We start from the raw sequence: 14917 nt of genomic DNA on the forward strand, positions 1-14917 counted from the left end.
ATATATAATGTACACAGTTATAAATAGATACTGAATAAAAGAATCAATGAAAATGTATGCTCTCCCTGCTACTCTAAACATCAGCCATTATCTGAGTGTTGTTTGCTTGTTTTTTGTTTTGTTTTGTTTGTTTGTTTGTTTTGGGTATTTGTTTTGATTTTTGGAGACAGAGTTTGCTATATAGTGTTGTCTGGCTTTGAAGTAACACATACCATCCTGTAGACTCAGTCTTCCAAGTGCTTTGATTCTAGCAATGTGGTGCATGCTTATTCTAAAAATTTGTATTTCTAACAGATTTGCAGATAATATGGCAACTACTGGTAAGGGAATATACATTGGGGGACATTATTATAAATGTTTACGGTTTGTAACATATTGAATTCTGAAAATGAAGGATAGAGAAGAAAGAGAATGACTTCCAGATAACCATTACAGCCATTATACTTAGCTAGACATGTTGTAGGAAGTAGAGGGGGCTACCTCCGAAGAAATATATACAATCCCTTGAGATATATGTTAAATTTGGGGTTGACTTCAGACCAGCCATAAACAAATGTAGAAAATATTTATGGAATTCACAAGAATGCACAGAAATAAAGATACCGACTTTGAATCTTTAGCTATACTGGTAATAATGCTTGAGAGTGGTTGTGCATCCTGATCTGTGTAAGAGGATGTAAGAGGATCTGGGCTATAATTAGGAATTTAGTGACAAGTGGGTACACACAGGAGAAGTTGCCAAAGGAAGATAGGCTGAGGAAGAGTTGGACACCAATGAACATGCAGTCATCTCAAAATCCCAGGAGTGTTTCCAAAAGAAGCACATAGATAATGGTGTGAAGATGTGAAGGAAGCTAAAATCCATTTTAGGATCAGTCCTTCATTGAGATTAACTGAAACAATGAGATGTAGAAGTTGGATTGACTGGATTAAAAATTAGAGAATTATTTGGGAATTCTTGAGAGAACAGATTAATCATTTTCTTGTTAAAAAAAAAGAAGCCATAGCTTCAGTTATTTCATCTTGTTTTTAAACACACAAAAAAAATTCATGTAGATGACATAAAGTCAAAATGGCCCAAAAACTATGAACACAATCTTTCTTTATGCATTTTGTTTTTGACTCATATTTCCCAACTCCTGTTCACAACTTCTTTGATATGTTTCTTGTATTTTGTTTTAAGTAAAAGTTAATTTTTGAAGGCAGGATTCAATGTATTCTCAAGGACATATCACCTGAATATTATTTTTATTTGTATGTATTTGTTATTTATAAATACACACATGTGTACACATGAAGATGCATGCTGTAGAGGTCATAGGTTCTCTAACTAGGGATTGACCTCAGGTTATCATTCTCAGTAGCAAGTGTCTTTACTCACAGCGCCTTATCACAGTCCCTCAGTATTACTTTAAATTAAAACATATGATGTGGGATTCCCTCTGTATGCTCTGAATATGTTTTATTTCCATTGGTTAATAAAGAAACTGCTTTGGTTTATAGCAGTACAGAATATAGCTAGACTGGAAGAGATGTATAGAGAGAGTAAGCAGAGTCAAACAGAGATGCCATGTAGCCACTAGAGGAGACAGTTGTCTGCCCTACAACCTTGCCAATAAACCATGACAGTCATGGTAAAAAAAAAATAATAGAAATGGGTTAATTTAAGATATAAGAGTTAGCCAGAAGCCGGGTAGTGGTGGCGCATGCCTTTAATCCCAGCACTCAGGAGGCAGAGACAGGCGGATCTCTGTGAGTTCAAGGCCAGCCTGGTCTAGAGGAGCTAGTTCCAGGACAGGAACCAAAAAAGCTATGAGAAAACCCTGTCTCGGAAAAAAAAAGAAGAGTTAGCCAGAAATATACTTAAGATCTTGGCCAACCAATATAGTTTCTGTGTGATTATTTCAGGTCTAAACGACTGGGAATGAACGAACAGCCTCTGCTAACAGATTGGCACCCATGTGTGTCAGCTAAATCCACATAAAACTTGAGAGAACCTGGAAAGAATTTCTAGATACTTAGGTTGTTTCAAGGTTCTGGCTATGACAAATAATGATGCTATGAACATAATTGAGCACATGTCCTTGTGGTACAATTATCTTTTAAGTATATACCCCAAAGTGGTATTGTTGGGTCTCGGGGAAGGTTGTTTCCTAATTTTCTGAGAAATCACCACACTGATATCCAAAGGGGCTGTACAAGTTTGCACTCCCACCAGCAATGCAGGAGTGTTCCCTTTACCTCAAAAACTATTCAGCATAAGTTATCATTAGTGTTTTGAACTTGGCAATTCTCTCAACCAAAGAATGGATAAGGAAAATGTGGTACATTTACAAAATGGAGTACTACACAGCACAAAAAAGAATGACATCTTGAAACTTGCAGACAAATGGATGGATCTGGAAAATGTCACATCACATTGACTGAGGTAACCCAGACCCAGAAAGACAAATATCATGTATACTCACTCATAAGTGACTTTTAGACATAAGGCAAAGAAAATCAGCCTACAATTCACAGTCCCAGAGAACCTAGACAACACCAAGGACCCTAAGAGAGACATACATAGATCTAATCTACATGGGAAGTAGAAAAAGACAAGATCTCTTGAGTAAATTGAGAGCATTGGCACCATGGGAAAGGGTTGAAGGGGAGGGGAGAGGATGGGAAGAGAGTAGAGAAAAATGTAGAGCTCAATAATATCAATAAAAAAGAAATTCTAGACACTAAAAAAAAGTTTAGCATTTTTTTTTTTTTCTGAATAGGCTTTGTCTGCTGGCAGCAAACATGACTCCTTTTATAGAGGTCTTCCTAATTCAGTTGTAGCATCAAAAAAACCACACAGTTTTGAAATGGTGGTTTGCTGGTTTGAGTTAGTGACAGGAACAGCTCTGGCTATTTCAGGAGGCCGACCATTTAAATGGGGTCTGTGAGAAGCATGTTACAAATTGTCTAATGGTGAAAAAAACCCAATGTGACCCTTGATCTGGGGCAGAGAGAATGTCTCTCAGAGGCAGATAACATGGTCCACCATGTTGGATTGGGCAGAGCAAGTAGGCAGGACTGCAAAGTTGGTCCTTAAATGCTTAGCATTAAAAAAAGAAAGTGTACCTGGCCAGAAAAATAATTACAAATACGTAATAAAAACAGATTCAGATTTAAAAAAAAAAACTCTAAATGGGTCACAGTGTTGGATAAATGTACATAGGTTTAGAAAAATATAGACAATTATTTCAAAAAGTAAATGGTTTTAAAAATAAAACGAGCTCTTTAAAGAGACAGAGTACAGAGAGAGTCATAGATTAAAGGAATAAAGAAAAATAAACCATGTAAAAATGGAATATACACAGAAAGTGTGGAATATGTATATTTTTGTGTTTTCTTTGAATATTTGACTGTGAAGGAGTTTAGTGCAGAGAGACATTTCATTATACGGGCTGCTAAGCTAAATCAACATATATATTTTAAAGGTATCTTGACTTTAAAATTTAGGTCTAAGGATTTGTTGCTTTGGAACAGAAGATGAGAGTCCTTTCATGATAACATGGTTTGATGTACCAAGACCCCTGAAAGGTTGCTGTGAACACCCCAAAAATTTCTTGGCCCAACAAAAAAGCAGGAAGCAGTTTAGAAATACCTATGCCCAAAAATCCCAGCTAGTGTTTATAAATGTTCATTTACATTTAAAGGGGGATATGCTATAGCTATGAATACTTTGCATTGATATGGATCTTGTTTTTTTGATATAAATTTAAGCTCAATTTTGTTATATGTATATTTCTGCTCTTGATTAAAGTTTTGTGTTTGTGCAGCTCAATAAAAATGCATTGTATGTTTAAGAAATATAGTTTATAGATAGTCATCTATAATAGTCAAGCTTGTAGTCATGTTAGTTATGTTCCCTAGGTTTAAGAGATGCATTTCAGATAGATAGGTATTCTTCAGATATTTCAAAGACTACAGAATATGGTATTTAAATATTTTAAAAACTTAGAACTTTTCATGAAAGTGAGAAACATGTTTCTGGCGGCACCAATCTACTTCAAGAGGATGATTGCTCAGCCCTCATCAGAGAAGCCTCCTTTTGCTGTAGATGAGAATAAATACAGAGAACCACAGCTAGGCAATGTGCAGTCCTAATGGGATGTCCTAATCAAATCCTTCCTCTCAGTGTTTAAGAAACTATGAGGAAACGATAACAGATTTTAAGACTCAGAGACATGGATGACTCTAAGAAAACAGTGTCTTCTAGACACTACAGAACTTATGCACATATGAACTCACAGCGACCGTGGCAGCATGCAGGGGTCCTGTGTAGGACCAAGCATGCTTCCAGTGTGGACAGAGGGTGAAGTAGACATGAACTCATCCCTAACTGACAAGCTACCTTCAATTATCAACTGCTTGCAATGGAAAAATTAGTTTTGTTCAATAGAGTATTACTGAGTAATTAAACCACACCTAAGAGTAGACCCCAAGTAGTGGCATTTCAACTGTATTTTAATAAAGAGTGTCTGAATATCCGAGGATAAAACTGGTCAATCTTATAGGCCAGGTTATGATAACACCTTTAATCCCAGCAGCCACAATGACAGGCACCTTTAATCCCAGTGGTGCACACCTTTAATCCCAGCCCTTGAAAGGAATATAAAACAGAGAGAAAGCTCTCAGACACATGGTCTCACTTTGAGATTCCAGCAGGCAGGATTGCCATTTCAGACTGAGATTGAGGTAAGAGCCAGTGGCCAGCTGTTTTACTTTTTGGATCTTCAGGTTCATCTCCAATTTCTGACCCTGAGTTTTTATTAATCATGTTTCAGCCCCATATCCAGCAGTAGATGACCAATAAAAATGAACTTTATTGTATTTTTTTGTAGAATTTTTTGATTCATTTTGCTCTGTTTGGGAAAATTACTTTTTAATCTTACCGGTTTCTTTGCTTGTCTGTTATTGTTTTCAATTTTTAATGATTTTATTGGTTCTGTTGTGTGTGTGCCTGTGTCTGTATGTTTCATATGTTTTGTTCTTTTTTATTATTGTTTTTAATTTATTTTCCTGCTTGTTTTCTAAAGAAAGAAAAAGAAAGTGTAGGACTGAGTGCATGGAGAGAAATGGAGGATTTGGGAAGAAATGGGGGAGAGGAACAGTAATCAAAATATATTTCACAAATTTTCATTTAAGATTAAAACAATTGACATTGCTGTTTTTGTTAAAACTATTATTACAAATATATTAATATGATAAGATACATTAAGTTTAATCAAGGAAAGAGAAAACATTGAAGAACAAGAAGGAAAAATAGAATATTCTGTTATTTCCATCGATTTAAGTTAGTATTTCAGAGCCTGTGTCCTGCCATTTCATCGAGGCAGGTCAGACACTAATGACATCATTGATGTTGATGCCCAGGAGACTTGTGCTATGAGGATCACAAACAACTTTGTTAAAGAGTTTTGAATCATAAGGTTGATATAGGGAGTTTCCACCTCTGCATATTTTACACTTTGGGTTGTTTGTCTCAACCAAGTGGAGAAAAACAGATGCCTGTGGTACATAATCATGGCTGTGGAAACCTGCTAATCATAGGTATGAAAATAGACTCATGTACAAGTAAATACCCCAAGTCATCAAAGTGCCTTCTACAAATTCAGTCAATATGGATGAATGAGGAAGACACACTAGTATTCTCAGTGCTCCACAGTCAGTGAGAACATTTGAATCATTTTCTGGGTGTTTGTATTTTTCCTTTTAACCTAATTAACTTACTTAGTCAATAGAGTCATTGCTTGACCCAAAATTGAGAAAAAGAAAACAAAATGCTAACATATTTTTTTTTCTGTTTGAAGACATTAGATTTGTCATATTTAGATGGGACAGGGAACATTAATGGGCCACTCTCTTACAAAATGTATGTGCTACATTGGACAATCTTAATAGAAACTTCTATTAATATTATAGAGGTGTATATTATCCTCTCAAATATAAAGCTTGTTTCCCTTGTAAGAAATTTGTAATGTCTTTTTTTTCCCTTCTCACATTTTTTTTATTCATTTATTAAAGATTTCTGTCTCTTCCCCATCACCGCCTCCCATTTCCCTCCCTCTCCCCCAATCAAGTCCCCCTCCCTCGTCAGCCCAAAGAGCAATCAGTGTCCCCTGCCCTGTGGGAAGTCCAAGGACCACCCACCTCCATCCAGGTCTAGTAAGATGAGCATCCAAACTGCCTAGGTTCCCACAAAGCCAATAGGTGCAGTAGGATCAAAAACCCATTGCCATTGTTCTTGAGTTCTCAGTAGTCCTCCTTGTCCGCTATGTTCAGCGTTGTTATGTCTTTTTTAACCAACAATTTGTGACTTCACAATTTTGATTATTTCTCCCTTTAAAAAGTAAGTTGTCACGTTGTTGCTTTAATTTTAACATTTTAATTATTTTTAAGCAAGTTACTGCTTTTTAGTGCTTTCCTTAATTTTCTCTTTTATAAAGTTTATGTTCATTGTTTTTGCATTGTTTAAACTTTTAAATTTTATTAAGCTAAAGTTAACAAATAAAAATAGTTGTGTATCCAAGATCGATAACCACGCACACACATAACACACATATGAGTTCCTATACTTTTCTACATGTAGTCACTGCTTTCACACATTACAAATACCCTTCCTTAGTATTTTGTTATATATTTACTTGTTCATTCATAATTCTTTTGATAGGATTTGCATTTCCAAATTTATTAAATGATTTTCATCATCCATTAAGTATCATTTCATTTTCCTACAAATGTTAAAAAATATGTTAATTTTATCTTTAATTATGTGTGTGTGTCTATGTGTGGGGAGTTATATACACCTGTGTGTGTGTGTGTGTGTGTGTGTGTGTGTGTGTGTGTTCCTTTCAAGTCAAGAAGAGAGTACCAGAGCTTTTGTTGCTGGAGTTACAGGAGACTGAACTATCTGTTATGGGTGCTGAGAATGAAACCTGGGCCCTCTGAAAGAACAGCATATGCTTTAATTGCTCCACTATCTCTCTAGTCCCAGTATTTTTTTCCTACACATTTTCTACTAGCTTTGAGTGCTACCTTGTATTCAGGGTTGATAGTAGGCTGTACTTTGCTCTGCAAAATTAACTACCACCCCTCCAACACAGTTTGATATCAAATTATCTTTGTGTTGAATTAAATAAAGTGTGTATTAATTTGTCTATTTGTGCTCTATTTGATACATTGATTCATTTGTTGGTTCTTATGCTAATATATAACTTTTGTTGTAATAACCAGGCAGTTTATCTTCTTATCTTGTTGAAGAAGCCTTCATTTATTATTCTTTTTAAATGACGATGGCATTTGCATGTTTTGTTATCTATGTAGGCTTAAAGCATATTTATTAAAACAACCATTAAGAATAAAAGCTTAACTATGTTGAATCTATACATTTATTTGGGATAATTGATATTTTACATTATCAACTTGTCTTATTTAAGAAATTAAATTCTTCTTCATATATTGAGACCATGTTTACATATCCAGGTTCAAATTTTCCTTTATTTATTTATTAATTACTATTATGTCTTAAGTTTTAGTGTATAATTTTTGAAACCATAATTTTGAACCTATATTCCTTTTACTTGTGTTATATGCCACACAATTAGGCATGTCCTTGTTATTGTTAACTACATACAGTTTATATATATGTATTAGCTCTATTTTTATTACTTGCATGATTTCCTTTATATCCAAAATAGTTACATAAGCATATTATAAAATAATATAACTATCAGTTTCCAGAAATTTTGAATAATCATCATTTGATTTTTATACTTTTCACATTAGGTTTAGAAATCACAGTTGATAGTAGTGTAGGATTTTGTCATTTATTGATATTTACATTATATTTTAACATAGTCAGTTATAGGTTTTTTATTAGTGATGATTTCTTCTTTCTTCAATATGTGTCACATCAAGAACAAGAAGGCATAAAATAGATACACAGATACATAATGTCTTGCTCTGCTCTAAACAGTCACCAAACATTCATTATGAGAATGTGGCCGTTTCTCTAAGAGAAATATAAGACTGAGTTCCTAAAAGCCTCTGGTCACATTTTCATCAAGTGATCAATACAGAACCTTATTTTATATGTGTTTCTGTTTAAAAACATCCTGTTGTGTATATTGATGTTTATTAACATGGCACTCAGACCAATGGCATTGTTTCCCACTTGAATAGAATTTGTCCACTTGATGGGCTTCCCTGCTTTTTTGTTGTCCTGATGAACAACAGACAACACTTCAGCCCTACACTTGAGATAATTTTATACGGAGAAATGAACAAGAAGTGCAGGCATAGAAAAATGGGCTGTTAAAGGCTACAAAAAGGAGTCAGGCACAGTGTTACACAACGTCAGTGTCAGCACTGGGGATCACACAGCAGTAGACCTCTGGGGGTTCAGGGCTAGCCCCATCTACATAGTGAGTTACAAGCCTGACAGGGATACGAAGTGAGCCCTTATAAAATGCAAGAAGGAGGATGTGGACAAAAAGAACACTTGTTTGTAATATTATAGCTGATATAGGAGGAAAAGTAGAGCATTATTCAATTTCTATGAGAATCATGGACAGAAGGAGACTCACCTTTTCACTTATCTGCACTTATTTACAGATGATCTTGAACCTGTTTTGAGTATGACTAGAGTGCTAACAATAATTTTTAGTGAGTAAACAAGTTAATTAATATAAGATCCATAAGGAAGGAGGATCCTATAGACAGACAGGGATAGTTTTGTTATATAAATCTCTGTCTCTCTGTCTATGTCTCTCTGTTTGTCTCTGTCTCTCATTCTGTTTCTCTCCCCCCCCACACATGCACACACACACACACACACACACACACACACACACACACACACTGGAATAAACTTCCTCTGACATTTACATTTTTCCCCCAACTTCTTTGTACAAAGTTTTTCATTTGGGAAGCAGAGTGAACAAACCACTTTCATTGTCCCACTCAATTGTAGAGGTTTCTCGGTGTATCCTAAAGGTTCAGCAGCAGTACCTGTGATAAATTTGTGCAAGATAAAGAAAGCAGGTCTAGACCTATCCAATAGATGACTGGGAATAAATGCTCATGATAGTTCCTGACGAGAGGAAGAAAATGACAGAGAGGAAGGGAAAAAGGAACGGTAAGATAGGTACAGTGTGTAAATAGGTTCAGAACCACACACCAAGACCTGCTGTGCGCTGTAGAATAATGGCAAGCATTAACATGGATTGCTGTTTCTGGACATGGCTCAGCGAGGATCATGTCTTGTACTGCTTATGCCTAGCTCCATGAAACATTTTTGCCTAAATGATTCCTCCAATGTTTACTTCTGCAGGGTACCTGGATCAGAGAATCACATTCTCTGACATGAACAGAGCAATCTCTGCACAATGTTGTTCCCATTTAGCAGAATGATTTTAATCACTTACGTTATTAAAATATCTTCTCTTTCATTTAAAACAAAATCAAACACATCTCACAGAAAGTTTATTTTTAGTATTTTTTTCTGATATTATTATTAGAAAATATTAGAAAATGTAATGACTTAGGATGACATTGGTCAATGGAAATTTGCATAAGTCGTTACAGTAATTATGTATGGTGAGTACCGTATATTTCCTGAGTTACTTCTTTCTTTTTCTAAAAATACAGCATCCAGTTAGCTGAATTGAATTAGGTTTGCGGAATAAGGACTTTTGTTTTGCACAGTTCATTTTATTAGAGTTGCCTCACCAATTATATTGCTAGGCAAAATACCACTGTCTTGAAATTTTTGTCTTCACAATGAATATATTTTTGAAAATTAATTTAACCATCTTTAGAAACAGTGGTAATAATTGCCTTTGAAGCCTTGATTTGTTTCTGGCTAAGTTCAGCTTTAACTCTCTCCACAGCACAGTAAATCTGTAACCTACCCACCACCTTTGTACAACTCAGGGAAACATAAACCCTCTAAGGGCAGAATGGTCACATTTTATGAACATAGTCATTTTTCCAAATGCACATTTAGCTGCCAACTGGAAGGACCGGAATATTGATAAAGGGATGTTTGTTGCAACCACAGACTGGTATGCCATTAGTATGAACTCAACTTCAAGGATGAAAGGAGAGGCATGACATGTTCTCAGTAAGTATGGAGTCACTTGAGGGACATGACTTTGCCTAAGCAACAACACACGATGCCTCAGCTCCTGTAGTTTATGCTTTCTATAGTATCACGTGTACCATCTTTGTTTGCAGCATTTCAAAAGCTTGTGAGAAAAAAAAGAGTTAATTTCATTTTTGTGGTTAAAAATTGAACTGCAATATTACATTTTTCAATTTTTTACATCTACTTCGTTGCTTTCTAAAATGAACGTGAATGCCATCTTTTATGAATGCAACTTGCCTTTTTCATTACAGAAATTTTCGTCTCATGTAATCAATAAACTTTGGTATGATATTATTAAAAAAATATTGGCTTTTTATCCATGAATCAAGTTGACTTTTTCTATTTTTCAGTGCAAGCAATCATGGTAATTTAAATTCTGAATTCATAGAACTGGACTTTGAAAACAGTTGGGTTTGAAGTTTGCAGCAGAAGAATCAACTGGGAGGACCCAATTTCATCCAATTTGTAGCTTGATTTCATCCAGCAAGACATACTTAAGCATGAAAACCTAAAAGTGGTAGGTGTTGTATTGAAATAGCATCCCACTTAGGGAGCAGCGAAGCAGAAAGCAATGCTGAATGCTTTACATCCCCTAACATGACATTATTCCAGCATGACACACAATCCAAAGCTTTGGCAATTACAGCTGTGACCCCAAATTAGATTTTAAAACATGTATAAATGTACATGCACTTAAATTTTTTTCCCTTCGTTTTGTCTCCTAATAGTTTGGAAATGCAAATTCTGGTTGCTTCTTAAAATAACTCCGTTCACACAGAATAGCATCCTCAGCTTACAGTACTTTGATAAAATCTGAGTTCTGATTTATTAGACTGGAGGTAGTCATGAACTGTCCTTAGCAATACAGTCAGAGGAGATGATCTCTTTGCCCTAGTGAAACACCATTGTTTAACTGAAATGACTCCATGGCTGGAGCCTTGAGATTTATCTGTGTTTTCTCTCTCTCTCTCTCTCTCTCTCTCTCTCTCTCTCTCTCTCTCTCTCTCTCTCTCCTTCCTTTCCTCCCTCCCTCCCTCTCTCCTCTCTCATTCTTTCTCTCCTCCTGTGTGTGTGTATGTGTGTATGAGATAGAGTTTATGTATGAAGGGGCACCATAAATAAAGTTTAAAAAAAGACAATGATGGCAATACCTAACTGACTCCTGCAAATTCTCTCTTTCTTTCCCGTGTCAAGATTAAGTCTCCTCCAGGCAGTGAATATCGTGAGCTCAGAGCAGAATGGTGGTATATTCCCCGGGCTTCAAGAGGCATTCTTTGTCTTCAGAAGGTGTTTTATACAACTGGGACCTACGAACTGGGAAGAGCCTTCTGACTTGCCATTGTCTGGATCCCCACAGAACTGGGCCACAGAAGACTTGGATCTGCATGCAGAGTGTAGAAATATGCCGATGTGTGAACATTCTCCGTTCTTGTGTCCCATGGCTTCCTGCCTCCCTTAGAAGATTATATAATCACTTATCTTTTCTATTTTTAAAGTATATTAATTTGATTTAGTAGAAAGAGGACAAGGGGGAAAAAGGAGGAATAATGGGAGAAAGCCAATATTATTTCTTTGAAAGCAGTTTGGTTTAGAGTCATTTTAATAAGCCCAGAAAATTAGAATTGGAAAAAGAAAATCAATTGTGACGCTATAATCTAGTTTGGAAAGGAACATAAATCCACACTGGCAAGGACTTCCTAGCACTAGATAATTAGGGCTGCTTTGTTCTCATGTGGAAGAGGCAGGGGATTCATTTGTTTCTTAAATCCATTATTATTATTAACAATGTCGTGTATACCAAGAATTCTCCTGAGAATGCAAGATGTTCACAGGGTACATCTATCATGCCTGCAAAGAGTAAGCAATGTATCTACCTCTGTTGAGTGCAAAGAAGTTATCCACAGACGTACTGAGAGGTCCAGGAGAGCTTTTGCCTAACTCTCCCACTTGTTGAGCTCCAGAGGAGCTTTCTAGTTTTTATTCTGGAATAACTAAAAAGATTTTATCCCCAAACCTTCTTCTAGAATGTTGTAATAAATGCACTCTACAGCCTAAGCTTCAGTGCAGTCTAAACTGATTAGCATTCAAAGACAAGGCCATCAGACAGTGTTTTTAGGAAACAAATTCTTGGTTTGTAGAACTGGGAAGAGAATGGGAAATTTTGCATTAGAATTGCAAAGTTATTAAGGAAGTCACATGCCTATAGTCATGAAGATTTTATTTAGTCAAGCTAGTCACATTCACGGCTGAAAAGTATAGAAGTTATGGATGTAGGAAGATTCCAAAGATCCAATTTTAACTTTATATGAAATGAAAGCATAAAAATCACCCGGATGGGATTCTTATAGTATGTGTGCACGTATGTGCGTGCGTGCAGGGGTGAATGTGTGTTGAAAGCTCCCTAAGCTAAAATAAGTGCTAAAATGATGATAGTTACTATTAGTTCTTTTAAATTAGATAAGAAAAAATGAAAAAAAAATTAAATTAAGAAATAATGGTTAAGAGATATGGTTTGTGAATAATCTTTTAAGAATAAATGAGGGAAGTAGATAATTAAAAACTTTGATAGTTTCCTTAGGTCATCGATCTGGTAGTATCTTGTTACACCCTCCGATTTTTAGTTAGTGAAAATGGGCTGTGTGCAAACAGGTAAGAATGATTCTCTTCATGTTTAGAGAACTATAAAGAAAATAGCCCTTGAATAACAGAATCTAGTGATGCAAAGACAATGGCACTAAGATTCTGGAAGAGTCATGCTCGTGAGCTGGAATGTGCCTGATGTCAGCTCTATTTCCCTTGAAAGTAGAGTTGCCCAAAGAAATTATTTGGAATTTCTGTTTACTGAAAAATATGTAGAAACTGGAATGTTATATTCCATTTTGAATGCCCTGTGTCTAACAAACTTTGTTTCATGCACTCCCATCTTCATAGGGAGCATGTGCAAGTACTACCAGAAGGGCTTCAAAAAGTACACAAATAGAAATAGTCTCTTAGTCTGTAGCAGAGTTTCTCAATATTCCTACAGAACTAGAAATAAGAAACAATCCACAGGGAGTCATAGCAAAACTCTCTAGACATTAAAATTGTAGAATGTCTGAAGGAATGCAAGAGGAGGAAAGGGATTCAGAAGTGGACAGTCTCATCTTTATAGGAACATTAATCAATAGTCCCTTTAGCCAAGCCAGTTTCCTATGCCTGCTGGTTAAAAAAAAAAATACTTCTTGGGTTAAAACCATGACCTTTCCTTCTAGTTTCACGGCAATAAGAACACGGAAGGCTAATAATTGGATGCTATTCAGACAAGACACCCTAACAACTATATTTGACAGCTCCTTAGATTTCCTAAATTCTTCAACCCTCTAAAATCTGCATTTTACCTTTGTTTATCAAGTGCTTATCCAAAGTCATTCTGCCAAATCAGTCATTTAAAGTTCAGGAGATAGCTTCATTCAGTATAAAGTACGGGTGTGAAGAACCTCAGGAAGACACAAAGGAAGGAAGAGGCTTTCTCTGGCCTCCTTTTGTTTTTCCTGTATCCAAAGCCAAACATGTGATCTAAATCATAAGCCTCAAAACTAAGGATCAAGAATATGGTACTTGTCTGTGGACAAAGCCTGTTCTAAGCATCAAACAGTATTGTTTTATTTTCACAAATCCCTATGCTTGATACAGAAATGAAGTTATCTTTCCCCGTAGGTCTGTCTTTCTTTACTGCAGGCTTCCAAAAGTGTGTTCACACACACACACACACACACACACACACACACACACACACACACACTGAGAGAGAGAGAGAGAGAGAGAGAGAATTAATATAAGTCTCACAATGCAGAAAACTACCAGACATAGCTGACTAGTGTTAGAGCACAGTCAATCGGTTTTCCCCCAAGTTGTATTCATGATCTTAGAATTTTATGGGAGGTTTTACTAAGTCATACTCAAATTTGTCTGAATATTTAAGTAGAATGGAGACCAGATTAAGTAAAATCATAATATGATCTAAAGGGGCCCCTCTTCCCAGGAAGTGTGTTTGAAGGCATTAGCAACTTAATTATGGCATGCTTTTAGTTAAAGTTTGCCTCACTCCTATAAATATCCTTTTGAGTCAGTTCATGTTCTTATACCTAATTTTAGTCTTTTAAATGAATGTACTGTAATGCTTGTGTGTGGATTCTATTATCTAATATTTTCTTTCTTTGAACATAGGGATTTGCTACTTGTTCTTATCAATGAGTATTATTACCCCAGAAGATGTTGCAAATGACCTTATATGATATTGTGACATGTACCATGATAAAGTATGTCATCTATGTTGGTACAATTAATGCCTAAATACTCTCCACAGCTTCTTTTTCTTTTCAAAGGTAGTTTTCTGTAGATATGTAAAGGCAAAACATGCCTATGTAACTGTTTACCAGGGAAAATAAGTTTACCAAGAAGTAAATACATTGGTTTTTCTTCATGTATAGTTTATTGTTGAAATAATATATGTCCTTACTTACATTTCAGTGCAACGTGAATAAGTGTGATTCTGCTGTTCTATCATGATTGCACTGTACATAGTAAGAGGAGAATGAGAGAAAATTACCTTTCCAGGAGTAGAGATGATAAGCAGTGGTTCATTTCTGTGATAGTGTGGCCTCCATAGCACAAACTGGATAGAATATCACAATTCATAGTAGTCTCATGCTTCTTTCTCTGAATAAAATGAAGAAATTTTTCTTCTTTAAAGAG

General features: G+C 35.7%; 1 long non-coding RNA gene across 1 annotated transcript in view; it reads right to left on the reverse strand.

Annotated features, from left to right (window-relative positions):
* Window positions 1-14917, reverse strand: part of LOC126507699 (uncharacterized) — a 26788-nt gene that overhangs the window by 10731 nt on the left and 1140 nt on the right. The window contains exon 2 of the long non-coding RNA XR_007593615.1: window positions 14772-14881. This is a non-coding gene — a long non-coding RNA (uncharacterized lncRNA). The remainder of the gene's footprint in view (window positions 1-14771; window positions 14882-14917) is intronic.

This window comes from Alexandromys fortis, unplaced genomic scaffold (assembly GCF_014885135.2).
Source record: "Alexandromys fortis isolate MF-2015 unplaced genomic scaffold, M_Fortis_MF-2015_v1.1 scaffold_47, whole genome shotgun sequence".
In the NCBI taxonomy this organism is placed as follows: domain Eukaryota; kingdom Metazoa; phylum Chordata; class Mammalia; order Rodentia; family Cricetidae; genus Alexandromys; species Alexandromys fortis.